Source organism: Callorhinus ursinus, unplaced genomic scaffold, assembly GCF_003265705.2.
Source record: "Callorhinus ursinus isolate GAN/ISIS: 27379988/994484 unplaced genomic scaffold, GSC_fseal_2.0 scaffold41, whole genome shotgun sequence".
Classification (NCBI taxonomy): Eukaryota; Metazoa; Chordata; class Mammalia; order Carnivora; family Otariidae; genus Callorhinus; species Callorhinus ursinus.
The window spans coordinates 14275314-14292384 of NW_027397103.1; the positions used below are offsets into that span (position 1 = coordinate 14275314).

Sequence of the window (17071 nt, forward strand, 5' to 3'; positions counted from 1 at the left end):
CATCTCGAAATAGGTTTTTTCCTTCCTCGTCTAGAAACAGGCAGCTGGTCTTAAAGGTCGCAGTAAATCAGGACTGCTTGTGATTTGTCAATTCTGTGAATCTGAGCTGTTTCTTGCGGGGGTTCAACCTGAAGGTGGGAGACAAGTAGCCTCTGTCACTAAGGAAGTTTTGTGGGGTAGTCTTGCAAGGCTTTCTAGGGCAGCTTCTCCTGCACATCCCTCTCCCTTTCCTCTGACTTAGTCTTACCTCAGTTTGCAGTAGTTTCAGATGTGAATCGGTCAACTTGTATACCTTCGTGCTCACGAGCCAGTTATAATTATGTTCTGGAATGGAAGGGAAAAGGAGAGCATTTGTGGCTTAATGAGAAATGAGATTGTGCCGATATTCCTAATGCTACTGACGGTGTAAACTCAATAACTCAATTTTGGTGGCTTCCTGTTGGAGAAAAAAAAGCCATAGGAGTTAGATTCCATTTTGCAATGCAGCTGGGCGGAATTGCACAGCTGAAGTCCTAGGATCAGATAAAGCATTTCCATCACGGAGCAGGCTAATAAAGCCCCTAATAGGATTTGCTGACCATAAGAACCACAGACCAAGGAGTGGCGGCAAGATTCTATTTATTTGCCATTTGCATGTAAATTTCATATCTAATGGATACTGTGTCAGAAATTTTAGTGCAATTAGATAGAACAGAATACAGTATGATATTTGAGCCCAGATATAAAAAAAGACAGCCTGTTTGTATATGCGCATGGGAAAACTCCAGGTCATTCTTGATTTCTGTAAGAAATTCAATCTCAGATCCTGACTCTGTGATCACAGCGGTTGAGCTTGGTTGGCTAAAAATACAGCAGTCACTCAAGGCCTGGGAGGTGGGGAATGAACTTTCAGCACAGAAAAAACATCCAAGTCTTGCCTTATTAATAGCTCTTCGAATGAAGTGTCAATGTGTACTTTACCAGTGACACCTCCAACAACTATAAAAAGTACTCTATGTGGCTGAAGGACAGATATTTTTGCAGTTAATTATAGCTAGTCATAGACTAGAGAAACATTGTTCTTTGCTTTTTTTTAATTCTAAAGGAAATGAACTGACATGATGAAATCAAAAGATCAGACTTCAAGTATGTGGATGTCGATCGGTTACATAACTAGTTACATAATTAATATCGGGATGAAGGAGGGGCGGGAGGCTGCTTTAAAAAGTACACATCACCCTCTATGTACTTTGTTAATAACAACTATACGTTCGTTGTGGGTGAAGTACTCGTAGTAGTAACGTTGGAAGAAGAGGTAAGTGAGAGCCTCCCTCTTAGATCAGCATAACAATTAAAACACCTTCTTTGTAACTGTGTGTTTATATCTCTTCCTTCTCTCTCCACCACTTATCAGACTGTGGATTGCCTTAAAATCAGTTTTAGTGAGTGTTAGAGATATCTGCTCTACTGAGTGTAAGGTATCTGATCTCCTTTTTAATTTCAGATGATGAAATCTCAAGGTGTTGAGATAGCTTCACGCAACACATACTACCATCTGTTAGAAATGCTTTCGCTGCAAGTAGCAGAAAACTCTGGTAACTTAACCCACTTGAGATAGTGCGTTGTTTTGCTTACTTAGCAAGATGTCTGGATCTCAGCAGCTGCTGACGTCAGTTTGGTTTTTCAGAAACATTAGGCCCGCATGCCATATGATTGGCTCTGACTTTCCCTCATGGTCCCAGGATGGCTGCCTAATTCCAAGCATCACAGCCATGTTCAAGGCAGGACATAGTGTGGAAGGAGCCAAAACCAGGGATGCTTGTCTCTTTTATCAGGACAGTCAAGCAATTCCAGAAGCCCCCCAGCCCCTACCTGGTTCTGTCTCATTGGTCAGGGCTGTTTCACACCTGGAAAAATGAGCATTTACTTTCCCAACTGCCTCTGGGACTCACTCACCGGATAATCCAGCAAATGCTTGCCGGCCATGTAGCTCCTGCAGCACAGCAGTGTTAAGGGCTTGGAACTGCAGTGATGACCACGATAAACACGGTCCTCAGTGTTAGAGGAATCATAGGGTCTTGAGGGAAGGGGTATTAAATAATCAGTTAAGAGATGAGATGCGGAGCTACAGTTTACTATTAAAGGCACACTGGAGCGAGAGAGGTGGGCCAGAGCTGTGTGGACCCATGGAAGTCTTCCTGCACTGACTGACTGTTAGAGGATGAACGCAAGTGAATGGAGGGAAGAGAATGAAATGACCATTTTCAGGAGCAGTGTGGACAGAGAGAACTGTGTGGCCAGTGGGCGCCGGGCCCAAGTGCAGCAAGGAGGAGCGCCCTTTCCCATTGGGCAGAACGTCAGCATCGTTCCGGAGCACCTGCCCGGGGCCGCTGTGCGTGCTGGGCTCTCTGCTGGCTCTTCCCGTCTTCGGTTGATAACTGCCAACACTTGTGGTGTGCAGGGTTGGATCCTGCTGGATCCTCGTGGTCTGTAGCTTTGCTTGGACTCGGGGAGTTCTCCACTCTCTGCTGGGCAGCGTGTCTCAGGAAATCTTGAAAAGTAGGAGAGTCACATCGCTGTCGTTTCCCCACCCCGTTTATGTCTGAGAGCTGGCTGGAGTCCGCCCATGAAGGCATCAAAGACAAAAACCACATGATCTCACTCCTGTGTGGAATTTAAGAAACAAAACCGATGAACATGGGGGAAGGAAAGGAAAAATAAAATAAGATGAAAACAGAGAGAGAGAGAGAGACAAACCGTGAGACTCTTAACTCTAGGAAACAGACTGAGGGTTGCTGGATGGGAGGTGGGTGGGGGGATGGGGTCACTGGGGGATGGGCATTAAGGAGGGCACCTGATGTGATGAGCCCTGGGTGTTACCGGCAAGTGATGAATCACTAAATTCTACCCCTGAAACTAATAATACACTATATGTTTACTATATTGAATTTAAATAAATTAAAAAAAAAGATGTTGATGTGATTGCTCTTTCTCACAGGACTAATTTCTTAGCCATGAGTTCAGCAATGGGTATTTTCTTTCACCAACGACTTTCCTATCTTTATGTAATTTCATACATGAGGGGGTCGATCAACAAATACATGGACAAAGAATATCCTGCAGAAATATAAATAGAATGTAAGATGTGGAGTCGGTGTGTCTGTGAGTAGGGAGGTCACGGGCATGTTTTGTGTAGTTGTAGGTTTATTTGATTTTCTGTGGCGAATGTTATGAATACCACCAAGCCTAAACCATTTTTTTTCCCTGACGCCAACTCATAAGGATAATGAACTTTATTAGGTTTCTGAGACGTAGAATGTCTGGGATTAAATGGCGTATTTTGGTCACTACATCTGCATACTTCAGCCAGTATATTTTCAGTAACTAACTTCCGGAGAATGTCTGTTTTTGTTCAGAAGATGCTCTGCTACCTTCCACTTGCTAAAGCGGGGCACAGACTTTTTATCCCCTGTCACTACCACTGTCCAATTTCCTTCCATGGGGACATTTCAGATGAGTTTCCTTGTCTGGCAAATGGGAATCGTAATGCCATCTCTACCATGGAGACCTGGGGAAGATCAAATGAGAAGGGAAATGTAGAGTGTTTAGAACAGCGCTTCACACATCACAGGTGCTCAATAAAATTTAGTGCTCTTATTTTTGAGTGGGATCATTATGCTATTATTAATTCGTGGAAGGCACCGTGGAGGGCAGAGGGCATGCTGACTTGGTTGGGGGTAAAATCTGTGGCAGTTGGCCATGTTGATTGTGTTCCATCTATTAGGTAGTCAAGTAGAGGGTCTTCATGGACAGTTTAACACATCACTCTGTTTTCTTCCTTTTCTTCTCTTCAGCTTTCATTGCTCAGTTTTTTATCTGCTATACTCATGGCAAGGTAAGCCATGGAAAATGAACAGTGGTCAAAACAGACACGCACTGTTCTAGAATGAGGTTTCTGTTTGATTGAGAGTACATCTTCCTATTTTCAGGTGCCTTACGTACAGTGGCCGGCGGGAAGTAAGGCCTCGTTGAGAGCTGGAAGAACAAGAACCTCAGCAGAATCGGAATAGCGTTTCCAATACTGGATATCTCAGACTTCTGCTTGGCGGGCTTCTTCCCCTCGTCCCTTTCCTGAGGTGCAGGGGGAGAGGCTTGGAGAAAACAGAAATGATGTACGAAGCAGGAATGAGATGTACATGTCACGTGCAAAGCAAAGGGGACGCTGGTCTTGGAGGAATTGGCCCTTTGTGCTGTGACGTGGTCGTGTCGCAGGTGGAATGCCGGGCTCTGGCCCTTTGCTAAGACCCAGTGGTACCTCAGGACTTCAGAATATTAAGCCAGATGAGCTTTGCATTTCTAGTTGGCATGCTTTCTTCTCTCTCTTAAAGGTCATTCTTGGAGTTTATGGGACTAAATTCTGGGTGAAACCCAGAAGCAGATAGGAGCTTTGCCTCAAAGTATTCAACAGGCAAGACAAGTTGTCACTTTTGTTGTGAAAGCCATCCACGGAATCCTCTGGGCTTTCTGTCTACCCTGTTTATTTACTTATTTTAAAAGATTTATTTATTTATTTTAGAGAGAGAGAGAAAGAGTGGGGGTGGGAGGGGCAGAGGGAGAGGGAGAGGATCTTAAGCAGGCTTCACGCCCAGCTCAGAGCCTGATGCTGGACTTGATCTCATGACCCTGAGATCATGACCTGAGCTGAAACCAAGAGTCAGATGCTCAACCAACTGAGCTACGCAGGCACCCCTACCCTGTTTATGGAGCATGCATCTTCCAGGCCACAATGACACCCGGAGGATTTCCTTGGTCTTTGCCTTCAAGCACACCAGAAAACTGACTCCCTCATGATCTCAGTGTGGCCGCAGAGCCTTCAGACATCGCCAGCACCCACAGCTCTCTCGGCAATAGGGGACGTCGTTCTTGTGCATCTCGTTTTAACCACGGGAATAAAATCTTTCCCACAGTATGAAAGTTACCCTATAAAATCCCATAATTCTCTTTTGGTTATCTTGTTCCATAATTTGTTGCCGGGGGCAATAATGTTGCAAGTGACATCTTTGTATTCCCCCTGCCCAGAATAAATCCTTGTAAAATAAACTTAAAAAAAATACATAGTTTGTTGGACTCTAGGACTGAGTGAACTGTAAATGTTTTTAAAAAGAGAGGGTAATACAAATAGTGGTCATTTCGGTTTGTGAGGATGAGTTCTTTATTTTCTTTAGATGGGACAGAAGGTTATGGGAGGAGACAAACAAAAACCTTTAACCCGAGTAACATCAACATGAGACAAGCTTACATTTCAGTACCCTGTCTCCCTCCTTGTCCTGTGCCACCAGAGAGCACGGACAGGGCGCTGTTCCTTGCGTGACTTCTGTCTGTGCCACTGGGAAGCAAGTCTCAAAGGAAATGAACTGCATCATCTTGTATGGCCCGAAACCACCCTATGGAGCCTGCCTCGACGTCCCCATTGGAACGGGCACTGAGTGAAAAGCTCAGCGGTCCTCCCCAGGAGCAAGAGCGTATGCTTCTAGAGTCTGGGAGAATAGCAGAGCCCTAAGATACATTTTTTAAAGAGCCCACCCACTGGGTTCTGTCATAATCCCAGCTCAAGATACAAGGAAGAGCAAAGCTGCATTCTTCCTGAGGGCGCTCCTGTCTTCTTTGGAGATCTAAAACCCATCTTTCTGGGGTTTCTGTTTGCAGGGGTTTCTGAATCCAGAAAGTCTTCTGGCGTTTGAGCAGAAACAAGGGTTGTCTATGAGCTGGAGGCCCATCGCTTTCTGGGCAGCGGGAGCATATTTGATAGTGGAGGTGGTGAGGCTGGGTGCGGAGCTGCTGGGGAGAGTGTCCTGGGAGGACAGCCACTAGGGGTGGAGCCAGTCACTGGCAAGGGTGGGTGTGACTTTTGGCAGCGCTGACCCGAAGTTTAACGTTGAGGCCGAGGAGGAGCAGGACATGTGAAGATTTGGAAGCATCTCTAGCCGTGAGAGGAGGAAGGGAGGGCCAGAGCCCTGAGCCCAGACATTCCCTGGGACCCAACCCAGTTGGGTGGCGGCCCACCTTTAGAATGCCAAGGCCGCCAGACTCCGATGTCTTGTGAAGGCCGAGTGAGTCCGGCCAGAGAAGTCAGTCCGTGGCACCTGGGAGGCTCTCAGTAAATCCTGGGCTTATTCTCTTGTGCATGAGGGCTCACTCCTCACCCTCTGCCCTTCCTCCTACCCCCTAGACCTGGAGGCCATTGTGCACTGGACTTGGCTCCTCCCGAACCTCCAGGTCTCCAGATATCCCAGATCATCTCACTGGGAGAAGGCTCCTGCTCTTTCTGCTACCTGGGGAACTTTGTCTGGAGGGCTCTGTCACCCCTGGAGTGCAGGGGTGCCCCCAGTCCTGGAATGCTGGGGGCTCAGCTGCTCTGGCAGGTAAAGCGTGCAGAGTCCGAGGCTACACACCCCGAACACACACACATTTACTTGTAAGCACTCGTAGAAAAGAGGGAGACTGAAATAATAGTTTAAATATAACTCTGCTGGCCGTTGCACTCCGAGGCATCTGCTGCAGGGAGCGGGCAGGGGCAGGTGAAGCAGCTCTCCTGGGTGACTTGCAGTTTGCTCAGGAAGCTCAGGGCCCAGGCTTCTCCCACATGTGCGACTCTGGGGTCTCAGGGTCTGGAGGAAGTGTAGGTCTTCCCTGGCAAAAGCTATGGGTTAGGTGCTTTGTGCCTGCCTTAAGGGATATTTAGAGGTGATTTTTTTTTTTAACAGTGGCTCATTTTTTTTTTTTTTTTTTTACCGTGTGCACCCTGAACACCAAACTCTCCTGTAAGATTCAACTCTGTTCGCCTTTAGTAAGGCTTTCTAAGAATTTAACCCATTTTTAAGACTCCGGGAGGCAATGCTGTTTGACAGGAGCTGATGTGTATGGGAGCTTGAGGTCTCTAGGGGGTGAGGACTTAGCCCATAGGAAACGGGAGGATTCGTGGTGATGGAGACAAACCCTGGATTCAGTCCTGGATAGGTGCCACCCTTAGAGAGCCAGGAAGGCAAAGCAAAACTGTGCACTGCTAAGACACAAAGCAACATCGGAGGGAAACCGAAAAAAAAAAATTGGTAGTTACTTCCAGCCCCGCTGCGGGTTCATTGGTGTGCCCTGCATCTTCTTAGAAGCAAAAGGCTTTCTCCTTAGCAGAAATTTGGTTTTAATTTTATTTCTTAAATTTTGAATTACTTCAAGCATGCTTACATATGCAGAAGTTATCGTGCAAATATCCGCTTAGCTCCCAACCAGCTTCATTACAGATTTTGCCATTTTGCCATTATGGCTTCTGAGCGTTTCTTAAGAGGAAGGAAACATCACACAGATGTGGTTGACTTGTTGGCTCCCTTCCTGTAAAGAACTGAGCCTCCGGTGGCTGTGTGAGGGGCCCTTCTGGACTTGTGCTGGGGGGTTCTCCGGGGTTTTCGGATCCTTTTGTTTTTGCTTCCTTCCCTATAGGGCTGAGAGCTGGTGGGAGGTGACTGGTCTCACACTTGCCTCCCCCCACCGGGGAGCTCTGATTGCCCCCAGCCTCCCTTCCCCCCAGCACTTCCCTGCCCCCTCCCTCTAACCCTAACACCCCCTCCCCCCCATGCAGCTTCTGGAATGTCTCAGGCTGCCAGGGACATCCCTAAATGCAATCCTCTCCAAGCTGCCCCCAATGAGACTCTTTGTGTGGGACTGCCACCTCGTGGTCATCTTATACTCATCAGCCCCAGGTCCCTGGGAATGACCGCATAGAAGGATACTGAGCACAAGCCTTGCTGTGTGCCTTTTTTAGTACCAATTCAGGCCAGTCTTCTGGGGAGTTCATCCTCCGCCTTGTTGATGTTGTGCCTACGTGAGGCTAGCTAGACCTAACAGGGCTCCATGCCTCATTACCACTGGTCTTTGGACACGGAGGCGGGGGGTGTTAGGGGTGCCAACCCCCTGCACAGTGGAAAATTTGAGTACCACTTTCGGCTTTCCAGAAACTTAACTCCTAACAGCCCACTGTTGACCGGAATTCTTACCGCTCCCATAAACAGTGGATTAACCCAGATTTTGCACGTTGTATGTATCACGTAGTATATTCTTACAATAAAGTAAGCTGGGGAAAAGGAAGACATTGATAAGGGGCAGAAAAATACATTTACAGGACTGGACTGTATTTATCGGAAAAAGCCCACCTGCGAGTGGATGAGCGCTGTTCAAATCCGCGCTGTTCGGGGGTCCAGCTGTAACCCGTCTCCTCGGTCCAGCGCACACCTCTTTATCTTTTCTGCGGGCCTAGACTAGGGGAGGTTGGACGAGGCACAGATGGTGCTATTGTCGTTGTTCAAGTGGATGTTCTGCTTTTTGTAAATGCCACAGGCAGTGGACTTCCCGGAGCAGGGAACCTCCCTGCGTGTCTCACACGCTGGAGGCGCGGTGGCCGTCACTGGAGAAACCGAGGCAGTCTAAGTAGGGATCCGTTGTCCTTCCTGTTTTATGGTCTGCAGTGCACTGGGTAATTTTGCTGTTGCCCTACTATCTCCTTGTATAAAGCAGTCAGTTGCCTTGAGCATGGCTCAGAATATATTGCTCATTAAATTGAGTTCCAGACAAGACTTGTGAGGGTATTAGCCTGATGCTCCAAAGGAGCAGTAAGCCTCAAGGGCTTAGTGTGGTTATTCATTTGCTAAATAACACAGACACACAATGGCTTAATTACAGTATTTTGCTGTGAAAAAGAATTGTAGTGATTTCCACATCAGAGTATCTCATTAATGAGATTTGTTAACTATTATTGGCAATATTCAGAGATGCCCTTTTATTTTAAATCATTTTCTAAATTGCCAATGTCGTTTGTGGGAGAGGAGAGTTCCTAAAACCTCTTGTGGAGGTGAAATGTTAGTGATTCAGAAAATCCTCAATGTTAATTTCTTCCCGGGTGGCAAGACTTGATGGTGCGAAAAAAAATGCATTTTTGACATTTCTCTGCGTCTCCACATCATCAGTATTCAAGTCATTACAAGCATCAAGGATCCAAATGTAAAAGAAAAAAAAAATCCAAATGTGAGGATTTGTTTTTTCCCCCCCAGGAGTCCACAAACTTAAGCATGTTAACTGTCAAGTGTCACACATTTGTATCCCAGCCCTGCACTAGTGACCTTTGTGGTCTGGTCAAGATATTGAACATTTGTGGGCCCCCGTCTACTCATCTAGGACATAACTACGTTCGTTCACTGGTTCAACAGACATATGTGGAGTGCTCTGGGCTCTCTTCTAGGCACTAGGAGTACAGCAGCAAAAATAGGGCTAGACCAGGCTCCTGATGTGCAGGACCTTATCCTCTACTAGGAGAAAACAGAATATAGACCTAAGATAGCTCAAGCCGCATGTAAGTTTACGAGGCAAAGGAATTTGGGGGATTTGGTTGAGAAATACTTGGGAGTTCCCACTACGAGGAGGATGGCCAGGGAGGGGAACCTTTCTGAAGATGCCGACATATTCACAGAAACTTGAAAAATTAGAAGGAGTCAGCTTTAGAAGTTTTGGAAGGAAAAGAAAAAAGACATTTTGGAAGAGGAACATTTCAGGAGGAGGGAGTAATGAATATAGAACCTGGGATAAAATTTCATTGATCTCTTCGAGGGATATCAAGTAATGAAATTCAGGGATTTCTACGTTCCTTAACTAAGTGCATGCACACGTGTGTGTATGTGTGCATGTTTGTGCACACATATTTTTTAAGAGATTTTATTTATTTATTCATGAGAGACAGAGAGAGACAGAGAGAGAGAGAGAGGCAGAGACAGAGGGAGAAGCAGGCTCCCCAAGGAGCAGGGAGCCCAATGTGGGGCTCCATCCCAGGACCCTGGGATCATGACCTGAGCCAAAGGCAGACGCTTAACCGACTGAGCCACCCAAGCACAGTTGTGCACACGTATTTTTAAGCCCAGTTTCCTGGGCTCCATTTCCATCATTGTTTATCTGCCCACACCTCACCCCTCCCAGGTACCCAGTGTGGCCAGCCAATGGACGATAGAAGAACGAGAAAATTCTTCCGGTCAAACCGTCTTGTAGTTAGGTCCCGGTGTCTTATTTCTCCTAAGAACTAGGGATTGCCAAGACAATGGATGGAACTTAAGGGATGTAATTTACCTGTTATGTTCTGTCAGTTCTGAAGATGAAAAGTGCAGACCCTAGACTCTGGCCCCCACCGTTTCAGACCCTGTTGTCAGCTGAGGGGCCCCTCTGCTTGCTAGTCCATGTTCATGAAACGGTGCTGGCGCCATGGAGGCCCGTGGTGGCTCAGTCCACTGGTTCATCCACGCTTGTGCCTGCCTGGCCTCTAGAAGAATGTGCAAGAGAGTCTGGAACATTGCGTGTAGGAGTCAGAAAGAGCGGCCCCCTCTCACCTTGGCTGTCCAGGTTACACGGCGGTCTAGCTACTCTCCCTCTTCCTTCCACACCGGCAGACAACTGGATTTGGGTCACACTCCCAAGAAGGCAATGTCCCTATGAGCAGGCAGTGTTGTCTTCAAGGCTGTATCTCCAAGATCTAGAGCCAGAATCCACTGTTGGACCAATGGGTCCCGTCCTCTGCCCCCCTGACTTTTCACCGCGATGTGGCCAGGAGGTCACGTGGGAAAATGTGAATGGGAAAAAAGAATTCAGAACCATAATTTCAAGTGGTATCTTGTAGATAGTTCTTACATCCAGATTTTTTTCTTCTTCATTTTATAGCTTTATTGAGATAGAGTTGGCCTGTCGCATTGTGTAAGTTTAAGGTATAAACTGTAGAGATTTTATATCTGTATATACAATAGTCTCTCCCTCTTTATCTGCAGTTTTGCTTTCCATGGTGTCAGTCACCTGGGATCCACTGGGGTCTGGAAGCTGATAATGCTCCTTCTGATGCATCATGGGGTCAGTAGCAGCCTAATGTGATGTCACACGCCTACGTCGTTCACCTCACTTCCCATCACACGGGCATTTCGTCATCCACACCGTTGTTACAAGAAGAAGGGTGAGTACAGAAGCTATTTCGAGAGACAGAGAGAGCATATGCACATAACTTTTATTACAATATATTATTACCATTGTTCCGTTTCATTCTTACTGTTGTTAAACTCCTGTTGTGCCTGATTCATAAACTAAACCTTATCGCACGTCTGTATATGTAGGAAAAAGCATAGTACGTACTATGAGTTCGGTACTACTCACGATTCAGGCATCCACTAGGGGTCTTGGAACAGATCCCCCACAGGTAAGGGGGGACCACCGTATTGCACAATGATGACCACGATAAGGTTATTAACACATCCATCACCTACATCATTATGATGTGTGTGTGCGTACTGAAAACTAACTTTAAAATACACAGGAAAGTATTAGGAACTGTAGTCACCATGCTGAATGTTACATCCCTAGCACGCGTTCACCCTATAACCGGAGGGTCCTTTGACCACCTTCAACCACCCCTCTCCGCCCCCTCCACCCCCCACCGCCTCTGGCAACCACCAATCCATTCCCGCTTTCTGTGGGTTTTGGTTTGTTTAGACTCCACATTTCTTATTCAGCCATAAGAAAGTCGAGATCTTTCCGTTTGACATCTCTCGGATGAATTCTGCGTTGTTGTTTTCTTGTCATTGGCTTTGCCGGTGAAGTAAAGTCAGGTGTGCAGATATGAGGCAGGGGCTGTAGAGTCTTCCTTGAGTTATTTTATGAAGACTATGGGATAAACTTAATAAAGTCAAATTTCTGATAAATGGGTTTATTAACAACGTCCATAAAAATGAATGAGTTCAATCGCTTCAACTTAAAAAGGAGTGATTTAAGCACTAATTTATTTCTGCTTTGTGAATTAAGAGCATAAAGCAACTAGCTTGATAATCCCTTGACAGACTAATAAATGAGAACCGGGTTTCTAAAACAGAAAGTTGATATAACTAGAAAGCTATTAACTTTTTCTCCTACTCCAGCGTCATGGAATAAGCCACGGGGGACCTGTCTTTCAAAATAATTAAATTTCCAAATTAGCTTTTTGGTTTAAGAATGATCTGATTTAATCATTTTGTTAAGTTCAAGTATGTAAGTGTGGCTATTTGGAGGCTGGTTCCTGGGTTTTTTTCTCCCTGTAATTTAGGGAGCTTCCAGGATGTACCTGGGGATTGCTCTGTGCTGAGCAGGTGCCTCCTGCTAGGTAGGGTTTTTTGATCTGCACAACACTCTGATGAGGTAGGGAGTATTGCTCCCATTTACAGGTGGGCAGACTGAGACACAGAAAGTTGAATTTACTTACCGTCCTGGGGCTTGAATCCATGTTCTTAAGTTATTCACTCCAGTGTCCTGTTAAATAAATGCATAAGCAGGTAGGAAGATAGAGATGGATAATTTGACTATATCTCGGGCAACAAAAGCCAGAATCCTTGAGGGAGGTGGAATGGAGTGGCCCCTTGGCATTCCAGATTGGTTCCCCAGGTCTCCCTCTAGGATTCCAAGAGCAAAGTCCATGGGTTGACGTTCCAGATTGGTTCCCCAGGTCCCCCTCTAGGATTCCAAGAGCAAAGTCCATGGATTGACATTCCAGATTGGTTCCCCAGGTCTCCCTCTAGGATTCCAAGAGCAAAGTCCATGGGTTGACATTCCAGATTGGTTCCCCAAGTCCCCCTCTAGGATTCTGAGAGCAAATTCCATGGATTGACATTCCAGATCAGTTCCCCAGGTCCCCCCTTAGTAGGATTCTGAGAACAAATCCACCGCTAGCTCAAGCACCTCTCGGTGTCTTTGGTGCTTCCCTCTTGAAGACCCTTTTAGGAAGACCTTTTCATATTTCCTCAGCTTGCTCATCCCCAAGGGAAGCTCAGCAAAGGTGCTCGGGACAGAGATGGGGGCTGCACTAGTTTCAGGAATGGGTGGACCCGGGTGCCCAAGGAGTGTTTGTTTCCAGGATTCTGGCTCTCTATAGCTCTGAGCTCCACCTTCTTCTGTGTCTGCTTCCTTCAAAGGTGACTCCTCCAGATCCTGAACAACATCGCCGCCAGTGTCTGTGGGTTCTCCTCCCCCAGCTTAGCCTCCAGGAGAGAGAATATAGAAAGAGTTCTAGTAACAGCCCGGTGGATGTCACTGCACATTCTCTGGCCAGGGTTAGGCCCTGCTGGTTCCCATGCTGACGTGTGTGGAGGGAGCCTGTTCAGCGCCACCACTGACCACCCTGCCAAACTCAGAGTGGCTTACAATTGTTCCTAGTTACGGAGGATCTTCTCTTTTCTAACGTAACGTACCATACCCTCCTTATACAAGGCAACAGATGTTTCCTTAAAGCCTAATAAGCGTTAGTCCCTAATGGATATTAGTTTATGACAATATTGAGAACCTTCTGCTTGTTAAATGCTTTCTGTTCTTTGGAACACCTTGCTGTGCATTGCCTTCTGTCGTCTAGAGGCTCTTGTGGTGTGGATAGATGGATGTGTCAGTCCCCTGTTCTGCCCTAAGAAATCATGACAAATTTAGTGGCTTAAAACAACACACAGTTGTTGTCTTACAGTTTTGTAGGACAGAATCTAATATGGGTCCCATTGGCCTGATATCAGGGTTTTGGCAGGGCTGAATCCTTCTGGAGGCTCTGGTGGTGGTGGTGGGGCACCTGTCCTTCCACCTTCTAGAGGGCACCCATATTCCTCATCTTCTCCGTCTCCAGCGCTGGGGTCGTGGGCCTAGTCCCTGTCGAAGTGCATCACTCGGCCTGGCTCTTCTGTCTCTTCCCCATTTAGGGACCTTCTGATTACATTGGGACCCCCTGGGTGATCCAGGGGCATCTCTCCATCTCAAGGTCACCTCACTAGTAACCTTAATTCCATCTGCAACCTTCCTTCCACTTTGCAACATAACTTGGCATATTCGTAGTTCCGGGGATCACGGCGGGGGTATCTGGGGGCGCTGTTATTCTGCCGACCAGAGCGGGACAGGGACTTCCCAGGAGAAGCCACAGGGACACCTCATGACTTGCACGGGGCGCCCTGTTTTGGGGCAGAATCTCACCAATGCTGCTGTCCCTGGTTTCTCTCCACTCATCTCCCCATTGAAATGATAAGATCCTTTGGGTTGGTTTCATTTCATGCCATTTTTTAGTGCAAACACTCCAACTGCAACTCTTGAGTGAAACAGTTGTCTGGAAGTTGAAGAGCTTGTGCACGAGGAAAAGGCGCATTGTTCTTTCTTTTACTTGCATTCGGGAATTGTGTGCTATTGTGCTGGTGTCAAGAACTGAGTATCATTTTCCACGCCTTCCAACTGTGAGCTCGGATCCCTGTGTCCCATGAGATTTTCTCCGTCGTCTGTGAGGCCACATTTACTCTGGGAAACATTTTCCAGCAGTAGCAAGTAGCCAAGACAGGGATGGCTTCATAAGTCCCCAGCATTAAAGCACAATTTATTTTCTCTTTCAATCACCATTTCTGGAAGGCAGGCCCAAGTTAAAAATCCCAATTTGTTGGTTAGAGCTAGGGACGCCCCGTGGCACAGTTAGAGTCCTGTGTAATGGAGCGTGTAAATGGATCTAAATGCAAATTTCTCTGTTTGCCCTTATCCTCTGGACAGGAGCTACTGTACCAAGGTGCTTTATGAGCTCTATCTTAAGGGCATCTTTAATTGTTATTAAAGTTTGCAGAGCAAGAAATAGCACAGAGCGGTTGTGAACAGAGGCTCACGGGTGATGTCATTTTGCAGCTGAGGTAGGGGGGTGGGTCTCATTTGGGGGCTTTGCTCCTCCCTGGGTTTAATAAATTTGAATAAGGCAGAGAGACACCAAATGCTGTGTATCCTTTGACAACTTTTAAGTTTACCTTTTCCTCCGAGAATCTCTTTTTTTCCCCCTTCTGTAAGTCAGTTTCTCTTACCATCATGGTTAATTTCTCGAAATGCTCCTTCGCAGAGAGAATGAATCCAGCGGGGAGGCGTCTTCTTACCCCACATACATAACACTGCATGGCTGGCGGCCTCCTGCACGGCGGGGCCCTGTGAAATCTTCCTGGTTCTCTCCCTACTTGGAGGTAAGGCTGAGTGACACCACAGCATCTACAAGTGACAATAAGTTTTCTGTCAGCCTTCCCCCCCGTCTCCCCGAGTCTTCTGAATTTGGGGAACTTTCTGAGATGCAATGTCTCTGGGACACCACTGTCGTCTGCGCATCCCGAGAGTCAGCCTGGCTGCTGCAGCCCCAGGACATGAACCGGGATGGAGTTTGTTCTACGGAGAATCGAATGTGATCGTCTGAGGCTGATTTGGGCCTTTCCCGTCAGTAGTTTCGAGAGCTGTCCTGAACTCTTCAGCTGAATCAGATGATACCTTCCAGTGAACCAGTTCAGGGGCAAGAAAATTGACGCACTTATGTCATTTCAGCAATAAGTGTTCAGCTACCTTCTCTTTCCCAGAAGGCTTGAAGAGGATTTTAGAGTTATAATTGCCTCTGCCTTTTCTGCTTCACAGCATAATCATAATTCCGATTTTCTATTCCGTGCACTCTGGCGCGGGGTGCGTTCTGCAGACAGAAGTCATCAAATGAGCAATACCCCTTATGTCACATTTGGGGAAGGTACCTGAGTGGGCCTGAATTATTAAACTCTTCCCTCAAGCTAGAGTATAACAATATACACTTGGTGCCTCACTTCGGGTGGAAATCATCCGAACTCCCCCTGCTGGGAATGCACCATGGGGCTGGTTACCTGTTAGATGTCATCTGGCTTGGCTGAAAGATCCCATGGCCGATCTTGTGATTATATATGAAGCTGGTCACGTATGTTGAAATATGTGCCCACAGGGGAGAATGCTACCCTGTGGAATTTCTAGACCGTGTGCTCTCTGGTCTGCATTTTGCTCATGTGCATGATCTCATTTAATCCTCACAAACTCCTGAGGTTGGCAATACTCCTGCTTCTAGTTTTCAGATGTGGTCACTTTTCCAAGGCCACACAGGGACTGGGTGATGGAGGTAGGATTCAAACCCAAGTCTTACTCCAAAGTTCATGCTTTTTAGCACACCTACAGGCTTCCTCCAAGGAGGAGAGACTCTCCAGGGCAGGGGATATATAGTTATAGGAAGTATTTATATATATATAAAACTGGGTCCAGCCTACCCTCCTGCTTCAAACAATGAGAAACATCAACAGCATGGGTATTAGGAAATGTAAATTAAAACCATAGCGAGAACCACTGCACACATATTACGGTGTCTAAACTAACAAACTGGCTAGACCAAGTGTTGGCTGGTGCATGGAGGTGCTAGAATTCTCTAGAATTCTCCTTCATACACGGCTGGTGGGAATGTGAAATGGTCTGGTGTTTTCCTAAAATGTTAAACCTAATGGAATCCCATAACATTAAGGACATTATTCTATGTCATAAAAGATCTATTTTTAAAAGTTTTAAAAAATTAATTCTCTTAGGGGCACCTGGGTGGCTCAGGGGGTTGACTCTTTTTTTTTAAAATATATTTTATTATTTTTTTCTTAAATTTTTTATTGTTATGTTAATCACCATATATTACATCATTAATTTTTGATGTAGTGTTCCATGCTTCATTGTTTGTGCATAACACCCAGTGCTCCATGCAGGACGTGCCCTCTTTAATACCCATCACCAGGCTAACCCATCCCCCCTTCCCTCTAGAACCCTCAGTTTGTTTTTCAGAGTCCATCGTCTCCATGGTTTGTCTCCCCCTTGATTTACCCCTCATTCTTCCCCTCCTGCTATCTTCTTCTTTTTTTTTCTTAACATATATTGCATTATTTGTTTCAGAAGTACAGATCTGTGATTCAACAGTCTTGCACAATTCACAGCGCTCACCGTAGCACACACCCTCCCCAATGTCTATCACCCAGCCACCCCATCCCTCCCACCCCCCACCACTCCAGCAACCCTCAGTTTGTTTCCTGAGATTAAGAATGCCTCATATCAGTGAGGTCATATGATACATGTCTTTCTCTGATTGACTTATTTCACTCAGCGTAACACCCTCCAGTTCCATCCACGTTGTTGCAAATGGGAAGATCTCATTCCTTTTGATGGCTGCATAATATTCCATTGTGTATAT

The 17071-nt window shown here is 46.4% G+C and overlaps 1 long non-coding RNA gene across 1 annotated transcript in view; it reads left to right on the forward strand.

Moving 5' to 3' along the window:
* Positions 1-17071, forward strand: part of LOC141370629 (uncharacterized) — an 82071-nt gene that overhangs the window by 13553 nt on the left and 51447 nt on the right. The window contains exons 2-3 of the long non-coding RNA XR_012374824.1: positions 10830-11008; positions 14915-15032. This is a non-coding gene — a long non-coding RNA (uncharacterized lncRNA). The remainder of the gene's footprint in view (positions 1-10829; positions 11009-14914; positions 15033-17071) is intronic.